A 22,271-nucleotide genomic window follows, 5' to 3' on the forward strand; every position below is an offset into this window, starting at 1 on the left:
AATTTGATTCTTCAAAATTTTATTAAACAGTAAGTTACTTCAATATTTGAATACTGTTCGTCCTATTTTTTGTGAAGATTTTCCTTTTTTCATGAGCTTTTCAATAGAGAAAGTGATGTGCTTTTGAATTTCATCGATAAATTGTTGGAATATACTGAAGTTGTAAAGGAGTTGATTGAGTTTCCATTTCAAGTTAATCATACTCGCATATTATTTATTCAATTTCAAAGATTTTTCTTTTATACTGTGCTTCTCAATACAATAATTAGGGAAAATGAATAATAAATCTATGAAAAATTGCCAGTTGAAAGAGTTTCTAACTTGAGTTAGATAGATGTAGCATAGATTCGCATAGTAGTATAGAGTAGACGCAAGGATAACAGTTTATTATATTATCATCCTTGGAGTAGACGTAGGTATGTAGCCTACTCTATGCTCTTTCTGTAGGCCGGTCTATGCTTGCTCATTTATTGTAAAAAAAATGGTTTTAGTGATCTCTTCAATTTCTACTTACAAATTACTGATTAGTGAAAGTTTCTTTGTTAGTGAGTGAATTCTTCGGATGGAAATTGCAGCTTGATTATCAAGGTTTGTGATAGAATTTAAATTGTATATTAGATTTGTTAATTCAAGCTTAATAAGTTACCGTACTTTGATGGTGGTTGAACTAGCCGTAAAAAAACGTAGGTAGGCCTAGACTTTGAAAGAATTGCAGTATATTTAAGTGAAAAACGTTATTTTTATACTATGTATTTCTAATTTATATAATAGATATTCTATACTATACATCACAGGACCCTTTCCAGATATTACTAATGATGGTAGGGTATATCTTCAATCTTCAATTCGTAGGACCATTAGCCAGCTATAATTCGATGATATAAGTTCAAATTGTATAATTTCTACACTAGAATTGAGTGGATCAGGCTCTTGGGATGTTATTTGTAATTGATTTCAGTTACTGAATTCAATCTTCCAGATTAATTATATTAGATACCAATTTGTAATATTGTCAAATATCTCTTAATTTCTCGATCGATGTAGTCCTACACGGTACTCTATGGTAGATGCAATTTAGGATAGTTCCGATCTCGGTTGGATGTAAGAACTCACTTGACGTCAAATCTGCAAAGTCTAGAAACCAATCTAAAAAACTAACACTTTTATTTATAATCTTTACAAGAATAACACCATTGAAACTGTAGTAATATACTAAAGTTTCATTTATTTGATAATAATTTCAATTTTTCATCAACTTTTTTATCATAATATTTGAACTTTGTGATGTTGAATCGGGAACAGTTTTGGGCTATAATGCCTGTTGCTCTCATACCTGTATGCATTTTTGTAATTAAAATAGATAAATAAGTAGTTAATTAATCGAATGATAACATAGGAGTAATTGAACTAGCTCTCTGATTTCGCTCAATGCTTTGGTTGTTCATGAAATTAAAGCAGTATTCGATTTCCTATATTATAATTGGTATTCCAACGGAGTGGTATTTCTCAGGTTTATTTCAATAGCTCTTGAAGATGAGAAAATTGAAATAATTTTGTATAATAATAATAATATATTGATTAAAATCAAGTTTTCAACACTATATTGATAACTTGTTTGCTATAATTGTGTGACAAATTTATTTATTAATTTCATGTAGTTGTTGTGTCATTATGTATATTGAAATCGAATTCTATGACGCCATCGATCTCACAAATGTGGGTAACGGATGAAGTAGAAGAATGCAAGTAGAATGAATCAATACAATACAGTGAGAAACAAGATTGATTGAATACTGGTTTGTGTTTTTAAGTAAGCTTCAATGGTACATTGTCAACTGTCACTTGAATATAAAATCAATGCATAAACTGGAAATTCGATCTCGAATCAACGGTTTTGCCTTTGTTCATACGAATCAGATTAGGTATTCCATATTATATTCTCTCTGATACGAATGAACAAACCTTGTCTATAATGAAACTTGACTCATTTTTAATTTATCTAGAGTATGACAGATACACAACACATAATATAAAGCTCATGAGTCTCAAATGTCTACATATACACCATATTTTTTCAATTTCTTCAAGATTTGTAGTTTTTGGTCAGGAGAACAAAAACTCATTTTAAAAAATAATTTTGGTGAGTCCTCTAAAAATACTTATACAGGTCGCAATGATTCAGAATAGACTAACTGTACCTACATAACATGACTCATTTTTTCAAATCAATTTCGTTGCACAGTTCTAAAATACTCTTGTACGGTACGTGAAAATTCGAGTAGTATATTTTCAATTTTGCTCCAAGATTTGGATTTGGCTCCCTCATCAGCAATAAAATGAGTTCAACGGCTCTCTGCATTTGAAACTGAAACTCGGAAATAGCCTTCATTCACTCAGTTCCGATTTAGAATCTACTCTCATAGATTTTTGTGAAAGATTTTTTCGCTTTTTTGATCTCGTCATTGCTTGAAAACGCTCTGTTTCGTCGAATCGTCGTTCTGTTTGTTTTTGATCTGTCGTTTTACTCCTCGCTGAATTCTATTTCGAATGCGTTTCTTCGGTCGTTTTTGTTTTGTGCTTTTGATCCGCCTTTTTACTCCATTCCGAATCTATTTTGAATGCAATTTTCAGTTTTGTTCGTATTTTGCGTTTCACATTTATTTTTCGGTTCTATTTCAATGCAATTTGAAGCTCTACAGTGAGGTCCTCGTTATAATGGCAGTATTTGATTAACATTGGTGTTGCTATCCTTGTCTATCGTTCGACAAAGCAGAGGGCGCCATCATTTGCTAGCTCCGCAACTGTGCCAGATCGTTTTTCACACTGTAGAGAAATATAATTAATTTACAAAATATTTTATCTCAATTCGACAAATCAGATTGCACTATCATTTTCTAGCTCCGCAACGTTGCCAGATCGTTTTTAAAAATGTAGAAATATAATTAATTTACAAAATATTTTATCTCAATTCGACAAATCAGATTACACTATCATTTTCTAGCTCCGCAACGTTGCCAGATCGTTTTTAAAAATGTAGAAATATAATTAATTTACAAAATATTTTATCTCAATTCGACAAATCAGATTACACTATCCTTTTCTAGCTCCGCAACGTTGCCAGATCGTTTTTAAAAATGTAGAAATATAATTAATTTACAAAATATTTTATCTCAATTCGACAAATCAGATTACACTATCATTTTCTAGCTCCGCAACGTTGCCAGATCGTTTTTAACAATGTAGAAATATAATTAATTTACAAAATATTTTATCTCAATTCGACAAATCAGATTGCACTATCCTTTTCTAGCTCCGCAACGTTGCCAGATCGTTTTTAACAATGTAGAGATAAAATTAATTATTTCATAAATATTTCATCTCAATTATGAAAATTTATGATTTAATAATTGACAAATATATGTTATTGAAGAATAAAATATATTTGATTATTTTAAACAATGATGAACAGTTAATATTACATCAAATGTACCGGTATCAGTTATCCTCAATTGAAGAGAGAGAATCGGCGTTCTCCTATCTTTCTTCACTGTCATTAAAACTTGGACCACTCTACAGCTGCTTTTGTGACAGAGTTTTGTAATTTATTCTTTCATTAATTCATTTATATAATAATAATATATAAATACACATTCTTGTTCTTTATTAATGAATATTTTTCTATGTTACTGCTCTGAATTTTGTTGTGACCCTTTCTGTCTTTGACAATAAATTATTTGATTTGATTTGAGTACTGTATAAGTTGAGTGCTTTTCTCAGTTTTGTTAATTTTCTCTTCATGTCTTTTTACACAAATTTAAAAATCTATTTATGCAATTCCAAACTCTGGCTGCTTCAGGACTTTTTTCCGTTTCTTTTTAATTTATTTTCTATATTCCAATAAATTTCCTCCTTCCTCACATTTTCTTTTTTCTCAATAAATATTCTATTCAATTTCCTAGCTCTAAATATTTTGCACTTACATCGCCAGATTCGAATGCGATTCTCAGCTCTATTGTTTTTATTTACTTTGATTCTATTTTCAACTAGTGATGAAACGTTATGAGGTGCTGGAGAATTTTATAGTTTCTCTCTTTTGAAACTGCGATTGCAAAACAGAGGTGATTCCTTAACTGAATTGGTTTCTATTTTTATATAGTTTTGAAATGCTAGTTTTGTGGATTTTATGATCCTTATGATGGTAACGAAAAACTGTGTATTCTGTAAAGTTGGTCATGTAGTTAGTAAGTTGTAGTTTTTTCTGTGGTTGAAATATAAAAATGTGTAATTGTGTATTCTTTCCTTATGTTTATTGAACGATCTTGGCGAGTTCCTACTTTTGACTAAAGGTTAGAGTCGTTGACCGTTTGTGGGTTCGTTTGTTCGATGATAACTTTTGAATGTTTCTATCAATCAACTTCAAATTTTCAACAAAAATATTATTTGAGCCGTTATACGGATCTATACCAGCAAATCTGTATCAAATCAAGGAACCAGCAAGTCTGTATCAAATTTATAAACAAGTTGATATGTATCAAAGCAACAAACCAATAAATCTGTATCAAATCACGAACCAATAGATCTGTATCAAATCAGCAGACAAGTAAATCTGTATCAAATCAGCAAACAAGTAAATCTATCAAATTAACAAACAAGTAAATCTGTATCAAATTAACAAAGAAGTAACTGTATAAAATTAACAAACAAGTAACTCTGTATCAAATTAATGAACAAGTTAACCTGTATCAAATCAACGAACCAGTAGATCAGTATCAAATCAACCAACAAGTAAATCTGTTATCAAATTAACAATCAAATATCTCTGTATCAAATTAACCGAGTAACTCTGTATCAAATTAATGAACAAGTTAATCTGTATCAAATCAACGAACAAGTAAATCTGTATCAAGGCAACAAAGCCAGTTAATCTGTATCAAATCAACAACCAAATATCTCTGTATCAAATCAACGATCGAGTAACTTTGTATCAAATTAATGAACAAGTTAATCTGTATCAAATCAACGAACAAGTTAATCTGTATCAAAGCAACAAACCAGTAAATCTCTATCAACAATCAAGCATTTGTATCACATGATTGGATCATGCGTATCAAGCAACTGTATCACATCCAATCACTGCGTATGAAGCAACTAAATATTTGTCATGGCTTCCTTGTATTGGTCTTTTTGAGTTCGTCATTTGCTTGTAATTTTGTTACTTTGTCTTATCGTTTGTAAGGATTGAGATGTGACCTGGTTTCCGTAATTTTACACTCTAGTGGTTTGAATAAGCTATATTTTTTTTATTGACATGTTGCTGTACCTAGTTGTTCAAACTCACTGCCGGCGCACAAGTTTTCTTTGCCGGTAGTGCCATTTTGTAAGTTAGAATATTTATTTTACCAATCTGTATTATTTTATGGCAAATAAATGAATTTGAACTATATCACATTCAATCAAGCACTGCGTATCAAGCAACTGTATCTCATCCAATCACTGCGTATCAAGCAACTGTTTCACAACCAATCACTGCGTATCAAGCAACTGTTTCACATCCAATCACTGCGTATCTTACAGCTGTATCACATCCAATCACTGCGTATCTTGCAGCTGTATCACATCCAATCACTGCGTATCAAGCAGCTGTATCACATCTTATCACTGTGTATCAAACAGCTGTATCACATCACATCTAATCACTGCGTATCAAGCAGCTGTAATTATCTTCCAATAATTGAAGACAGTGTTAAAGTGTCCTCTTCAACAAAATTCCTGGGACTTATAATAGATCAGAGTTTTACTTGGAAGGAGCATATTCAGGTCCTTGCAAAAAAAACTAAATCAAGCTTATTTTGTAATTCTCACCCTCTCTCACTCACTAGACAAAAGCACCCTATTGGCCGTCTACTACGCATATGTCTACTCATATCTAAGCTATGGAACCATTTTCTGGGGAAATTCTGTTGATAGCGGTAACATTTTTATAATCCAGAAAAAAATAATAAGAGTCATATGTGGATTGAGATCAAGAGATTCTTGCAAAGCATTCTTCAAAAACCTAAACATTCTAACGCTACCATCTATTTTTATCTATCAATTGTTGGTTTTTGTTAAACAGAATTTAGATAAATTTCAATTCTGCACAGATAATCACGGGTATAATACACGTAATAGTAGTCTCATTGCTTTTCCAGTACATAGGCACACAGCTCTAGAAAAAACTCCATTCTACTCTGGAATACGTTATTTTAATAAATTACCTGCAGCCATCAGAAATCTAGATTCAATAAACAAATTCAAACTAACAGTCAGAAAAATGCTAGTAGAGAAAGCCCTATACTCTGGAATTTTAATTTGTGAAAAGGGGCTGTAGAGTGTAACTTAACTTTTTGTGACTTTCATTTCCATGTGAATTTGATGAGATACATCATAGAGTGTATTTATTTATTTTACTTTCAAGAAGTTAGAACTAAGCCTTTTAAATATAATTTTGTTCTAGTATTGACATGTCACCAGTCAAATGAGTGTTACTAAAAAATTGATGTAATGTGACGATAAATAAATGAATGAATGTATCACATCAAATCACTGCGTATCAAGCAGTTGTATCACGTCACATCTAATCACTGCGTATCAAATACCAGAGATAATGCAGTTGCCCCATTTGAAATCCAAGTCTGGCGTCAGTTGTTGTATACAGAACATTGTCTGCTATTACATTGTCATATATATATTATATATCGTCAGCTATCGTGTTCTTGATGTGGAACAAAATGTGTCATATATATTTTCGTGTTTGATATGGGGCAAAATGTAGGGGTTGTTTTGTGGGGGTGTGGGCAGACTCCCAAGGGACCCAAATCAAAATTGGGACAACTGCTGTTTGCTCATTTTAGGGCTGACAGGACACTGTGGCCCCGATTTCTGTGTTCACCGGAATCGATAAAATGGGGCGATCTTACTGGATGGAGGGGTGATTAAAGGGTGGATCCTTCTGTCTGGTAAAATCCTAGACTAAATTGAAAATATATGATCTCACTGGATAGAGGGTGGGTGGATATGGGGTGAGTCTCTCTGTCTAGCGAAATCAAAGTCCATTAAGGATTATAGTCCAAATTTAAAAAGTATTATCGGGGACCGAGCTTCGCTCTGGAGTACAAAGTCATAAAACATTTATTACGAAAGAAGAAATTATAATAACATTCATACAGAAATGTTTTATCTAATCACAGTAAATTGAGATTAATTCCCAGAGGAATGCAAAAATTTCCCTCACAAAGGCTGGTTAAATTTCAATCCTGATTAACTTCACGTGAACCAAATCAGAGAAGACCATTTCTAAAAGATGGATCTACTGGAATTAATCAGGATTAAAAATAACCCGGCTTTTTTGCAACCGGCACTAAGTACCTGATTGAATGATTACAAAAGTTCAACAGCTGAGTCATAATTTTGACACAGTCCCACACACATGAACTCGCTCACTCACTTCCATCATCAACAGACGACGAAATAATTATTATCATCTGTTTTTCGAAGGATGAATAATAATTATTTTTTTATGCCCTTCAGCGAGTTTTCCCAGGGATGAGATCTAATGCAAACGAATCTTTATATTATAAACCTACTATGTTCTGAATTTCGTGAGAATCGTTAGAGCCGTTTTCGAGATCCGGTGAAATACAAACATATAAACAGAAGTTGCTCGTTTAATAGTATAGGATTATCTTACTGGATAGGGGGGTGGATGGATATATGGTTCTCTTTCTATCACGAGGTGATAATTCTATCAACCACAGTATTTTGCAAATTCGAATTGAACTCTACCGGCAGAGAAAGAGAGAGAGATTGAAATATTGATTCATGTTGTGCTGTAGCCTCATCCAATTTATTTTTAGAGCAGCCTCACAGTTTGAACCGTCCTTACATCTCTCACTCATCAAAGGCTAAATCTGCTATCATTCGTCTCAAATTGAAGATGTATTTCAGATCTTGTCATTTCTAATAGAAAATAAAAAACGGAAGAAGGAAATTGAAAGTGAACGGGAAATAGAACAAGGAGAAACGTGGAGGAAAAATCTTATGAACTCAAGTTAAAATTTACTGTAAGTGGTAACTGAATAGTAACTAAAAATCCTCTGAGATCAAGAATGAATTTAATTTCAAATCCTTATTTTCTGAGAGAGAAACAGAAGGTAGATGAAACTGATCAAGAAATTACATCAGATATACCGGTATCAGCTATTCTCTATAGAAGGCAGTGGCAAGGAAGAGAATTGGCAACGTTTTTCTCCTATCTTTCTCCAATGCCATTATAACGTGGACCTCACTTTAGAATTTGATCAAAAGTAAAAGGAGGATTTGGAGTGAAAAATTAGAACAAGGTAAAGGAGGAGGATAAATTTTATTTCATAATTTAATTTCAGGTGAAAAATAACAGAAAACTGTTGAATATTTGACCGAGCGAAGTGAGGTCTAAGATTCAAGTCGACGGTTTTGCATTTCTCTTTATTTATGTTCATAAGTTCATATTTATGTTCTGCATTTACGGCGAAACGCAGCAATAAATTTTCATGAAATTTGACATGTACGGTATGTTCCTTTTTAAATTGCGCGTCGACGTATATACAGGGTTTTTTGAAATTTTGCATTTTAAGGATAATACAAAAGGAAAAGGAGTCTCCTTCTAACGCCAATATTACCGTAAAAATCAGTGTATAGAATTATTCATCATAAATCAGCTGTCTAATGGACTATAATACTACCCGTTCAAAAACAACGAACATCTTGAAAATGTATCTTTCCATCAACATTAGTAGACAGTTGACTATAATACTACAAGTTCAAAAACATGGAACATCTTGAAATTGTATCTTTCCAATATTACCGTAAAAATCAGTCTGTAGAATGATTTTCCTTCATAAGGATTTGTAGAAGGACATGTAGAAGGATTTATTCATCATAAATCAGCTGTCGAGTGGATTATTTATTGCATGCAATAGCGCATGTAATTCAATATTTCAATGTAACTTGGTAAAAAATCAACAGCTGTGCGGACTATTAATTGCATGCCTCATTGAATGAAATTTTTATGCACTATTAAATGAACTATATTGAATGAAAAAGACGAAGAAATTGTCAAAAAACCACAGATTTATTTATACTTAGAAATTTATTTATTGATAATTGGATTTCTAAGTATCAATAAATCTGTGGTTTTTTGACAATTTCTTAGTCATTTTCATTCAATATGAATAATTACCACAATATCAACTTCTCAACTACACAAAAAATTAAATGAACTATTGATTGCGTGCAATAGCGCATGCAATTAATAATAACTAAAATAACATAGTATTGTCTCTCGAACTTTCTCTGCTTTGAACTCGGGCTGTCCTGTTGCCAGTATGTCTTGAAGGAGATCAGCTTTTGATGTTAGCATTTTTGAAACACCAACCCCAATTGCCATTAGCCGTTTTCACACCGATATCTCGCCGACACGACATACAGACAGGATTTACTCTTGGTTTGTAACTGCGCGAGGTCTACTGTTCACAGAACTAATAGTTTACAAAAGACATCATAGTTCTCGACCTATATCTATTTTGTAGGGAACCTTTAGTCATAGAGACCACTCCAAACATTAGCTAATCATAAAATAATATCGAGTGACCTGGCTGGCTGAGGTCTGGTGTCAGAGTTTTCAGGTCAATTTAGGATCAATTTCAGGGCCCCTGACATAACCTAACGACTGTTTTTTAGGCATTAGCTGATGATTGAAACAGACTAAGGTAGCTGTTAATTGAGAAAAAACGTACAAATCAAAGTGGAATGAGAGAATTCGATTGAGAAGTGGAAAAACGGGCCTGACGGTAATTAATTACCTATCGGAAGCCAGCATTGGTCCAAATTGGCCAATAGCAGGCCTGCTTTGTATCTGATTGCCATTGATCAACTTCAAAGTCTTTGCTGCTTTTCAACAGGCGATGCTTTGAAACGTTGGCTGCACTTAACAAATGATGGCTGATTGATGTGATTGATTCTATCTGAATCAAATAAAAGCGTTTGTAGACTATTTTAGGGCTGTAACACCCCCATTTTAAAAGTACGTTGCTCATTTTTGAAGGATGTGACATGTGAATTAGTTTGAAATTACTTTATTGTTGAATAATTGAGAAATCATTATTGACCGAGCGAAGTGAGGTCTAAGATTCAAGTCGACGGTTTGGCATTTCTCTTAATGTTTACATGTTTATATGTTGCACATTTACGGCAAAACGCGGTAATAGATTTTCATGAAATTAGACAGGTATGTTCCTTTTTAAATTACGCGTCGACGTATATACAAGGTCTTTTGAAATTTTGCATTTCAAGGATAATTGACCGAGCGAAGTGAGGTCTAAGATTCAAGTCGACGGTTTGGAATTTCTCTTAATGTTTAAATGTTTATATGTTGCGCATTTACGGCGAAACGCGGTAATAGATTTTCATGAAATTTGACAGGTATGTTCCTTTTTAAATTGCGCGTCGACACAAGGTTTTTTGACAATTTCTTAGTCATTTTCATTCAATATGAATAATTACCACAATATCAACTTCTCAACTACACAAAAAATTAAATGAACTATTGATTGCGTGCAATAGCGCATGCAATTAATAATAACTAAAATAACATAGTATTGTCTCTCGAACTTTCTCTGCTTTGAACTCGGGCTGTCCTGTTGCCAGTATGTCTTGAAGGAGATCAGCTTTTGATGTTAGCATTTTTGAAACACCAACCCCAATTGCCATTAGCCGTTTTCACACCGATATCTCGCCGACACGACATACAGACAGGATTTACTCTTGGTTTGTAACTGCGCGAGGTCTACTGTTCACAGAACTAATAGTTTACAAAAGACATCATAGTTCTCGACCTATATCTATTTTGTAGGGAACCTTTAGTCATAGAGACCACTCCAAACATTAGCTAATCATAAAATAATATCGAGTGACCTGGCTGGCTGAGGTCTGGTGTCAGAGTTTTCAGGTCAATTTAGGATCAATTTCAGGGCCCCTGACATAACCTAACGACTGTTTTTTAGGCATTAGCTGATGATTGAAACAGACTAAGGTAGCTGTTAATTGAGAAAAAACGTACAAATCAAAGTGGAATGAGAGAATTCGATTGAGAAGTGGAAAAACGGGCCTGACGGTAATTAATTACCTATCGGAAGCCAGCATTGGTCCAAATTGGCCAATAGCAGGCCTGCTTTGTATCTGATTGCCATTGATCAACTTCAAAGTCTTTGCTGCTTTTCAACAGGCGATGCTTTGAAACGTTGGCTGCACTTAACAAATGATGGCTGATTGATGTGATTGATTCTATGTGAATCAAATAGAAGCGTTTGTAGACTATTTTAGGGCTGTAACAACCCCATTTTAAAAGTACGTTGCTCATTTTTGAAGGATGTAACATGTGAGTTAGTTTGAAATTAGTTTATTGTTGAATAATTGAGAAATCATTATTGATTGAGCGAAGTGAGGTCTAAGATTCAAGTCGACGGTTTGGAATTTCTCTTAATGTTTAAATGTTTATAATGTTGCGCATTTACGGCGAAACGCGGTAATAAATTTTCATGAAATTTGACAGGTATGTTCCTTTTTTAATTGCGCGTCGACGTATATTCAAATTCAAATTCAAATTGTTTTATTCATAAAATATTACATATTCACAAAATATAAAAGTGTTATAAATTACATGAATAAATTCTACAAGGTTTGTAAATATATACAAGGTTTTTGGAAATTTTGCATTTCAAGGATAATATAAAAGGGAAAAGGAGCCTCCTTACGCCAATATTAGAGTAAAAATCAGCCTATAGAATTATTCATCATAAATCAGCTGTTTAGTGGACTATAATACTACCCGTTCAAAAACATCGAACATCTTGAAAATTTATCTTTCCATCAACGTTGTAGACAATTGCAGCCAGACCTGATAACAGCGCTCACACTCACATTCCGGGACGACACGTCACAGTACGATAGGACAGAAAGCTCTATGTTTATTTAGGATTTTTTCTAGACATGTTAAATTGATAAATTATTTATTAATTTTTGAGAAAACATAACAGGTTAATGTAACTTACTTAGCGCGAGGTTCACTGTTCACAGAACTACTAGTTATTATTATTAAACGAAAATCCAAATTAAATGCTGTAATTTCGATTTTCGTTTAATAATAATAATTAATTCATTAGCACTTGAATAATTGCAACATCTCAGTAATTTCCATCTGCAGACTGGCTGGCCGCTATGGCTTCGTATAAAATGAGTGCTGCTATCCAGAGATTGTCAGTTTGGTGTAAGGGTAAGCATTCCTGACCGACAATTAGGAGGTACTGGGTTCGATTCCCGGGCTGACACATAATTTTTTAATAGTAGCGCTCATCGAATTTCCATTTAGCTGTTTACCCTGTTGTCAATATGTACAGTAGCAGAAGTTGTCGGGGTGAATTGCAGCATTTAATTTGTGGATTTTCGCTTAATAATAATAATTAATTCATCAGCATTTGAATAATTGCAATATCTCAGTAATTTTCATCTGTGAATTGAGAAATTTGATGTTGGCGTTACAGAATCAATAGCTTATGATTGACTAATTTTTTGAAGCCTTCGAAAAGTGAATTATTTCTTAGTGCACATTTTTCTTGCTCCACTTTGTAAGGAAAATCCAAGTGCTCAAGGTAGTAAAGAAAGGAAAGGTCCTTTTCTCCAGGTGGGAACCCTTTTTGGGGGTGGTAGGAGGGGGAGAAGGGACTTAGGGTTAGCCCTGCTATGCGAATATCGACCTGTGAGGGCCCAAGTTAAGTCCTAAGCCCTTTTGCAGTGGGTAAGCACACACACCGCACGGACTTAACTTATTCCTTTCCAAGCGAATATATATGTGTGTGTACTTGGGAGGGACTTGAAAAGAAGTAGAGGGTTTGATTTCGCTTCAATGAAATTTGTTACTTCCTTCTGAATTGATGGGATTCAGTTTGAGATTGCTTCGTAAATTATTTAGGGCTGTATGCGTCGTCTACGTTTAACACTAATCTACGATTACATGCTGGCATGGTTGCATTTATTGAAATGTGTTTCATTCCGGGTTTAAACTTACAGCTGATCTATCCCCCAGTTTAAACCGAGATGGGCCTAAAGCCCGGTCCAGACGCGCAAGTTTAGCTTCAGTCTTTTGCTCAAGCAAGTCGTTGCGTGTGGACAGTAAAACGGATGGGTCTTCAAGCTTAAGTCGTCAAACTTAAAATGTATCGGCCGGGAATCTTTTTCCATCAAACCTTCCGTCTTTAACCTATCCACCAAAAACCTAAATCGCGTAAAAATGGAGATGGAGAAATAATGATTTCAGATTCGGATACAGCGCCCTCAAATTAATAAAATGCCTCGCGAGTACCTGAAAATAAGCAAATTATTTTCATCGATTGTAGGAACGCCATTTAATCCTTTTTCCTCTCTTGATTCTCATGATACTCTTAGAATTTGATGTTGATATTATGATTTACTATCATTATATATTAAGACTAGCCGTCAGGCTCGCTTCGCTCGCCATATCCGTCTAGCCAGGGGGCTCCGCCCCCTGGACCCCCGACTGGGTCGTACAAGAATGATATCAGCAGGCTCGCTTCGCTCGCCTGCATTTTTCATTTGGGCATTTTTATCATATGTTAGGACAATCCAGTCGGGGGTCCAGACTAAACGGCTAGCTAAACGGATATGGCGAGCGAAGCGAGCCTGACTACTAGTAATATAATATTCCCCAGGATTGGAGTAGCAGTGCCCAATCAATTTTTCCGCGATAAATGCATTCAAATCTTCAACTTGGTGCCAACCTAACAAAGTCAACTCAACTTAATGCCAACCTGACAAAATTATTAATTTAGTTGCCAGTTAACAACTGTTTCGAAGAGGTACTCTATCTAGATTATAGTTCTATAGTAACATATGATATGGAAATTTCAATTATAATTAAGAGATGGGGAGAAGAAGAATATATACATGCTAAAAGACGAACTTCAAACCCTTAGAGTTGAAATATTGCCAAAAGATTTCTTAGTGTGCCTCTAAAGGGCCAACTGAACATACCTACCAAATTTGAACGTTTTTGGTCCGGTAGATTTTTAGTTATGCGAGTGAGTGAGTGAGTGAGTCAGTCAGTCAGTCAGTGAGTGAGTGCCATTTCGCTTTTATATATATAGATGTACTATATTGTTGATAAGAATACTATCTACAAAATTTCAAACCATTTACAATCACTGTGTTTCGAGATATGACATGCAAACAAAGCCATTTAGCTATTAACAGTAATATTTTTGTCATTATGTTGTTAAATATAGCATTATCCAGTTGAATCAGTGAAAAATACGATATAATTATTACTCTTCTACCGGATATATGTCAACCGTATACAATTTCAGACTCAATGAACCATATCAAGCCCAATTTCCATCGGTCAGTGAGCACAAAAATAGGAAAACGGACGCATAAGACGGATGCGTGTGGACGCAATTTTACATCCGTCTTTTGCTTGAACCAAACGATCCGTATTTGGCTTGAGCAGAAGATTGATGGTAAACTTGAGCGTCTAGACCGGGCTCAACTCACACTTACGCGACTCAGGTCGAGAAGAGACTCGACTCTAGTCGAGAGCATGTGTTTTCAAATGGTGACGTCGCGGAGACTAGAATCGACTGGTCTGAGTGTCACTGGAAACACATGCTCTCGACTAGAGTCGAGTCTCTTCTCGACCTGAGTCGCGTAAGTGTGAGTTGAGCCTAAGAGTAGAATATAGTGAGGTCCACGTTATAATGGCAGTATTTGATTAAAATATTGGTGTTGATATCCTTGTATATCATTCAACAAATCAGATAGTTCTATCCTGTTTTAGCTCTGCAACGTCTGCAGATAGTTTTTAACAATGTAGAATTATAATTTCACCCATTTCGGACCATGTGTAACCTTATCTAAATTTGGGAGAGGAATAGTACAAGGTTACCTTATTTTTTCTCTCCCTATCATTTCGATGATGTACTTATTGTATGAATCAATTCATAGAGTCAATAATAATTAATTGACCGAGCGAAGTGAGGTCTAAGATTCAAGTCGACGGTTTGGCATTTCTCTTAATGTTTAAATGTTTATATGTTGCGCATTTACGGCGAAACGCGGTAATAGATTTTCATGAAATTTGACAGGTATGTTCCTTTTTTAATTGCGCGTCGACGTATATACAAGGTTTTTGGAAATTTTGCATTTCAAGGATGATATAAAAGGAAAAAGGAGCCTCCTTCATACGCCAATATTAGAGTAAAAATCAGACTATAGAATTATTCATCATAAATCAGCTGACAAGTGATTACACAGATGTGTGGAGAAGCCAGTCTATTGCTGTATTTTCATAAGGTCTATATTATTTTCAATCAGGTACTTGTGGATGAGAATACTGCGTGAGGTCTAATGTTCACAGAACTACTAGTTAACAATAATTTTCATTATTGAGGTTATATACTTTGTTAATCAATTATATTCCTACATTGTTAAAAAAACGATCTAGTAAAGTTGTGGAGCTAGAAAATGATAGCGCTATCTGCTTTGTCGAATGTTAGACAAGGATAGCAACACAATGTTAATCAAATACTGCCATTATAATGTGGACCTCACTATAGAACAGAGCAGAACTCATGAAGAACCAGCAAGCCTTTTTGAAAGTTTCACAATCGTCTCCAGCTATAATTGAGAATAACGCTTTTCTAGCTACAGTGTAATTGTCAGCAGTGGTGTATGGGAAGCTCTGATGCTATATACTTTGAGGAATGCTGTCGGTTTAAATTGAATCTCTCTGTACGTTTGGAAAATATCTCTCCCAACTTCTTAATTGTAGTTTTAATTGGAGAAATCGCTCCAAATGTTGAAAATTGTGATAAACTGTTCAGCTACTACCAGCTATAGTGAGATCACGTGGAACTGTCAGTATTTCAAATACATAATACCAATGCTACCCATTCGGATAAAGCTGATACAGTAGATTGAACTGAGTTCCAGTCTAGGATCTTTGCTGTTTTCTTGTGGAGTTGAAATAATCTGATTTCAGATGAAATTATCTTTGTAATTTTGTGCCAAGAGTCGCTGATAGTTGGTAGACTTGTAGGGGCCATTGAGGGGATTTGAAAGTTTTTAGTATTTTCTGCACACAAAATTTGTGTACTCTACAAAGGTTTAGAGAGGTTTATTATATTTTATGTAGTATTGGTGGAGTTTGTATAATTTTATGTCACTGATTATCATAGACGAGAGTATGTAGTTGTCTGTGATATTATGTATTGAGTGAGGTCCACGTTTTAATGCAAAGGTTTACATAATTGTATTACATTTTATGCAGTACTAGCCGTTAGGCTCGCTTCGCTCGCCATATCCGTCTGGACCCCCGACTGGATCGTCCAAGAATGAGACCAGCGGGCTCGCTTCGCTCGCCTGCATGTAGACCTCCTCAGCTTATCCTCTGTACCGAATTCTGGACCCCCGACTGGATTGTCCAAAAATGAGATCAGCGTGCTCGCTTAGCTCGCCTGCATGTAGACCTCAGCGGAATCTCTGTACCGAATTTGAACGTATTATGTCAATTTGATCTCGAAAAACACCTGTTACTATATCTGCGTATCTTTGGCGAACAAAATTCTTCCACCTCAGCTAAACCTGTGTACTGATTTTTTTCAAATATATTTCCATCAATTATTGAAAATGGTGAGGAAACGCAGAAAAGCTGAGAAAACGCTAATTTTGGCTAATTAGATAAATTGGTATTTAGGAGGTCCTATATAAATGCATTTCAATCTTTAACTTGGTGCCAACCTAACAAAGTCAACTTAACGTAATGCCAACCTGACAAAATTTTTAATTTAGTTACCAGAACAACTGTTTCGAAGAGGTACTCTCTCTAGATTATAGTTCTATATTAACATATGGTATGGACATTTCAATTATAATTTTAAGATATTGGAATAAGAATAATATACATGCTATATACATACTAAATTTTTACTTTCCTTGCCCTATTACCATAGGTAAGGAAAGTATTGCTTTCCGAAAAAAATTAAGGTACCCCAATTTCCAAATTTCTATACGTTTCAAGGTCCCCTGAGTCCAAAATAGTGGTTTTTGGGTATTGGTCTGTATGTGTGTGTGTGTGTTATGAGTGTATGTGCGTCTGTGTACACGATATCTCATCTCCCAATTAACGGAATGACTTGAAATTTGGAACTTAAGGTTCATACACTATAAGGATCCGACACGAACAATTTCGATCAAATGCACTATATGGCGGCTAAAATTGCGAAAATGTTGTCAAAAACAGGGTTTTTCGCGTTTTTCCCGAAAACGGCTCCAACGATTTTGATCAAATTCATACCTAGAAAAGTCATTGATAAGCTCTATCAACTGCCACAAGTCTCATATCTGTAAAAATTTCAGGAGCACTGCACCATCTATGAAAAGTTTGATTTTAGATTCGCAATTATCAGGCTTCAGATACAATTTAAACAAAAAATTTCAAGTGGAAAACATTAAGTATAAAAATCTCTTCAATTAATGTTCAGTAACATTTTCACCTAAAATTGAAAATAAGCTCGAAATTCGAGAAAATGTTATTATTTCAATTACAAACTGTTGGCAACTGTTGATTCTATTAAATCATTCACTATGAAGAGATAGCAAACTTCGTGTGTCTCCAGCCTTATTGTCCTGTCACCAGCTGGCTCAGATCTTTGTTTATGAGTAGACTTGAGATGCGCGGGAACACTAGCGTCAGGTGATTAATTTTCATAACGGCAAGGAAAGTTGTGTGAGTGTGCCACACCAGATTTTTATTTTAGAATTCCATTCATACTTTGGTTGAATGAGATATGATAGGCCTACTTAAATATATGAATAGTTTTGATATTTGATTTTAAATTTGCAGTTTTTTTCAAACTCAAGAAATATTACAGACACATTAAAATAATTGTTCTATGACAACTATGCCATAAACTGTTCATCAATAATGAACGTGCCATAAATTCAAGATAACTCTCAATTTGAACTTTACTTATAAAACTGTCAATAACGTCGAAAACTGTAATAATCTTGAGATAAAAATTGAATTCATTGCAATTTGATAGGAGAAAAAGCACTTGACTCAAAGTTATCACTCAGATTAATAGGAACTAATTGATTGTGTCTCCAATTTATGATTTATAATTACGTGGCAAAATTAATTGAAATCAGTTTAAAAACGTATAAAATTTAAATAATTAGGTTTTTAATATGTCATGTCGTACTTCGAAACTATGCTAAAACTGTTATAAATTACTGATAATTGATGGAAAACAATTGAGATTTATGGATCAGTTGACCTTTCAGTCACTTTCTTTCTCTTTTTTCGGCGTTCTGTTTCTCTTCCTCTACGAATTAATACGGCATTCTCGTTGAATTTGACTCATTCATATGGCTCGGCCAGTGACTAGTACGGTCTTTATCAGTAATATTCAGGCCAGTTATGAAAAACAATTTGTTATTGATTCAAATAAAAGTGCAAAGAACGGTTGATAACATTTTATTTTTATCCCTTGTTATGAAACGAACTTTTCCTTGATGAGTAATTTGGATAATTCGTGCAATGGATGAGTGTAGACTATGTAAGAATTGAGAATAGAGTTTCATACTAGTAGTTCTGTGAACAGTAGACCTCACGCAGTATTCTCATCCACAAGTACCTGATTGAAACTATAGACCTTATGGAAATTACAGCAATAGACTGGCTTCTCCACACATCTGTGTAATCATTTGTCAGCTGATTTATCTATATATATATATATATATAAAAGCGAAATGGCACTCACTCACTGACTGACTGACTCACTCACTCACTGGCATAACTAAAAATCTACCGGACCAAAAACGTTCAAATTTGGTAGGTATGTTCAGTTGGCCCTTTAGAGGCACACTAAGAAATCTTTTGGCAATATTTTAACTCTAAGGGTTGTTTTTAAGGGTTTAAAGTTCGTCTTTTAGCATGTATATTCTTCTTCTCCCAATCTCTTAATTATAATTGAAATTTCCATATCATATGTTACTATAGAACTATAATCTAGATAGAGTACCTTTTCGAAACAGTTGTTAACTGGCAACTAAATTAATAATTTTGTCAGGTTGGCATTAAGTTGAGTAGACTTTATTAGGTTGACACCAAGTTGAAGATTTAAATGCATTTATCGCGGAAAAATTGACTGGGCACTGCTACTTCAATCCTGGGAATATTATATTACTAGCCGTCAGGCTCGCTTCGCTCGCCATATCCGTTTAGCCAGACGTTTAGTCTGGACCCCCGACTGGATTGTCCTAACATATGATAAAAATGCTCAAATGAAAAATGCAGGCGAGCGAAGCGAGCCTGCTGATCTCATTCTTGGACGATCCAGTCGGGGGTCCAGGGGGCGGAGCACCCTGGCTAGACGGATATGGCGAGCGAAGCGAGCCTGACGGCTAGTGATGAATAATTCTATAGTCTGATTTTTACTCTAATATTGGCGTATGAAGGAGGCTTCTTTTTCCTTTTATATTATCCTTGAAATGCAAAATTTCCAAAAACCTTGTATATACGTCGACGCGCAATTTAAAAATCTATTACCGCGTTTCGCCGTAAATGCCCAACATAAAAACATATAAACATTTAAACATTAAGAGAAATGCCAAACCGTCGACTTGAATCTTAGACGTCACTTCGCTCGGTCAATTATGGATAATATTCTACAGTAGGAACAATAAATTGATTAACACTTTTGACTTCTCAAGATGAACAATTGTAAATGATTTTTTTCGGTAATGTGATTTTCTGTAGTGAGGTCCAACTTATAATGGCAGTGGAAAAAGATAGCAGAACAACGTTGCCGATCCTCTGTCTTGTCAATGTCTCCTATAGAAGGTAGCTGATACAGGTTTATTGATGTAATATTAACGGTTCATTCTCGTTTAGAATAATAATTTCATTTTATCAAGCAAGAAATTATATTTTTCAATAATTTCCTAATGAATTTTCGTAATTAAGATGAAATATTTTGTTGACTAATTATTAATTCTACATTGTTGAAAGACGTTCTGACAACAGATCATACGAGAAAGATATTTCCTAATGAATTTCCATAATTAAGATGAAATATTTTGTTAATTAATTATTAATTTTACATTGTTAAAAGACGATCTGGCAACAGAGCAAAGCGAGAAAGTGATATCCGCTTTGTTGGATGATAGACAAGGACTGCAATACCATTGCTAATCAAACACTGCCATTATAACGTGGACCTCACTATAGTTCACGGATGATAAATATATATTCTGTAAGGTGAGATTTTTGGATGAATTTATTTGTTTAAGGTGACACTAGTAACAATATCACTGATATTTGCCTATATCACTGATATTTGCCTATATCACTGATATTTGCCTAACTTGTTCACTAAGAATTCTCATTCTACGAGGAGTATAACTGAACATTCATACTATTTGAAACAAAAATATCTTATAAATTAGTTACTAGAACCTTTGAGTATCGTGGTCACATGTGGTGACCTACATATTCTTGGTTAGATGTTTTTCATCTCATCCGAAGGATATTTCCCTGTATGTCCTTACTAGAATATTCATAAGATTAGTCCTTAGTGTGTCCTGGATTCCTCTAATTTCCATCCTCTTTCTTCCCTCTTATTCTGTGATTCTCCATCCTTATTCCACTACCTGTCTCTGGTAGAGAGTTATCGCTACTATTTTGATAGAGAGTTAGTGGGGAGGATATTTTTAATATTCTTTCCGAAGAATGGACATTGATATGTCCAAAGCTCCGCCAATTTATGTAGATGCATAACAATATAATTATTATCTATAGTTATTATATTACAAATTGCTTTTTCATATCATATACTTTCAATAATTATTTTCTTAGTCTATATTATGTAAATTCATCTATAATTTTGCTGTATTGTAAGCTATTGTATATAAGTGTATAAGCCAGTATATATTGTAATCTACATAAATAAAGTACTCAATCAATCAATCTCTTTTCGTTTTTCTTTCTGATGAGTTTTTCCTTTACATTGTACCATTTATTCGGATTATTTCTTTATCTTTCTCTCCTACGATCTTCTAACTCCTCATGTGAATACCTTAGGTGATAGTATAGATAGTGGGAGTGGCGTGAAAGCAAACCGAGTCTTCCCATTGGTTAATTGAGGAGGCTGAGGTTGGATTCACTGTCATCATTCCTCATAGATAACCTTAACACTTTCCATTGAACTGTAACTGACAGAATGAAGTGAATTTCATTGCAGAGACGTGTAGGCGCTAACAACTATTTTAATATTTTAGGGAGTTGGTGGTTGTTGGGGTTTCTGAGATAGGTGTAACCCTGCTGGTTTAGGATTTGGGGGGTCATGTTTTGTTGAAAAGTCGTCCTAGGTGTTTAGGAGATAGGAGGTGTGTGTAAGGGAATGGAGAACTAGGTTGAAGGTAGAAAAAGAAAGAAGGTGGAAAAGGGAGATATTTACTTTGAAAGAGTTGAATGTGATGTGGAAATGGAGAAGGAAATGAAAGTTGATGTAGATGAAGAGGAGGAAGAAGAAAAAGGAGGAGAAGATGATGATGAGGAGGAAGAAGAGAAACGAACTAAAAGAAAATTGAGGAAGGTAGAAAATAGGATAGAAAGTAGAGAAGACAAGTATAGAAGAGGATAGTAAATGAAAGTTGATGGAGAAGAAGAAGATTATGAAAAAGAAAAAGAAGGGGAAGATCATGATGTTGAGGAAGTGGAGAAACAAGAAGGAGAAAAAAAGATGGAGAAGAAGAACTAAATGAAAATTGAGGAAGGTAGAAAATATGATAGTAGGCTAAGTAGAGAATAGTAAGAGGGTAGAAAATGAGAGTTGATGGAGAAGAAGAAGAATATGAAAAAGAAAAAGAAGAGAAGATGATGATGTTGAGGAAGTAGAGAAACAAGAAGGATAAGAAAAAGATGGAGAAGAAGAACTAAATGAAAATTGAGGGGGGTAGAAAATAGGATAGTAAGTAGAGAAGACGAAGTATAGAAGAGTATAGTAAGAGTGTAGAAAATGAAAGATGATTGAGAAGAAGAACATTATTAAAAAGAAAAAGAAGAAGATGATGTTGAGGAAGTAGAGAAACAAGAAGGAGAAGAAAAAGATGGAGTAGAA

At 34.4% G+C, this 22,271-nt stretch overlaps 1 protein-coding gene across 1 annotated transcript in view; it reads left to right on the top strand.

The window, feature by feature from the left end:
• LOC111054675 (glypican-5-like) overlaps positions 1-22,271 on the top strand; it is a 203,932-nt gene that overhangs the window by 1,033 nt on the left and 180,628 nt on the right. The gene's annotated exons all lie outside the window — the stretch shown is intronic.

This window comes from Nilaparvata lugens, chromosome 13 (genome assembly GCF_014356525.2).
Source record: "Nilaparvata lugens isolate BPH chromosome 13, ASM1435652v1, whole genome shotgun sequence".
Classification (NCBI taxonomy): domain Eukaryota; kingdom Metazoa; phylum Arthropoda; class Insecta; order Hemiptera; family Delphacidae; genus Nilaparvata; species Nilaparvata lugens.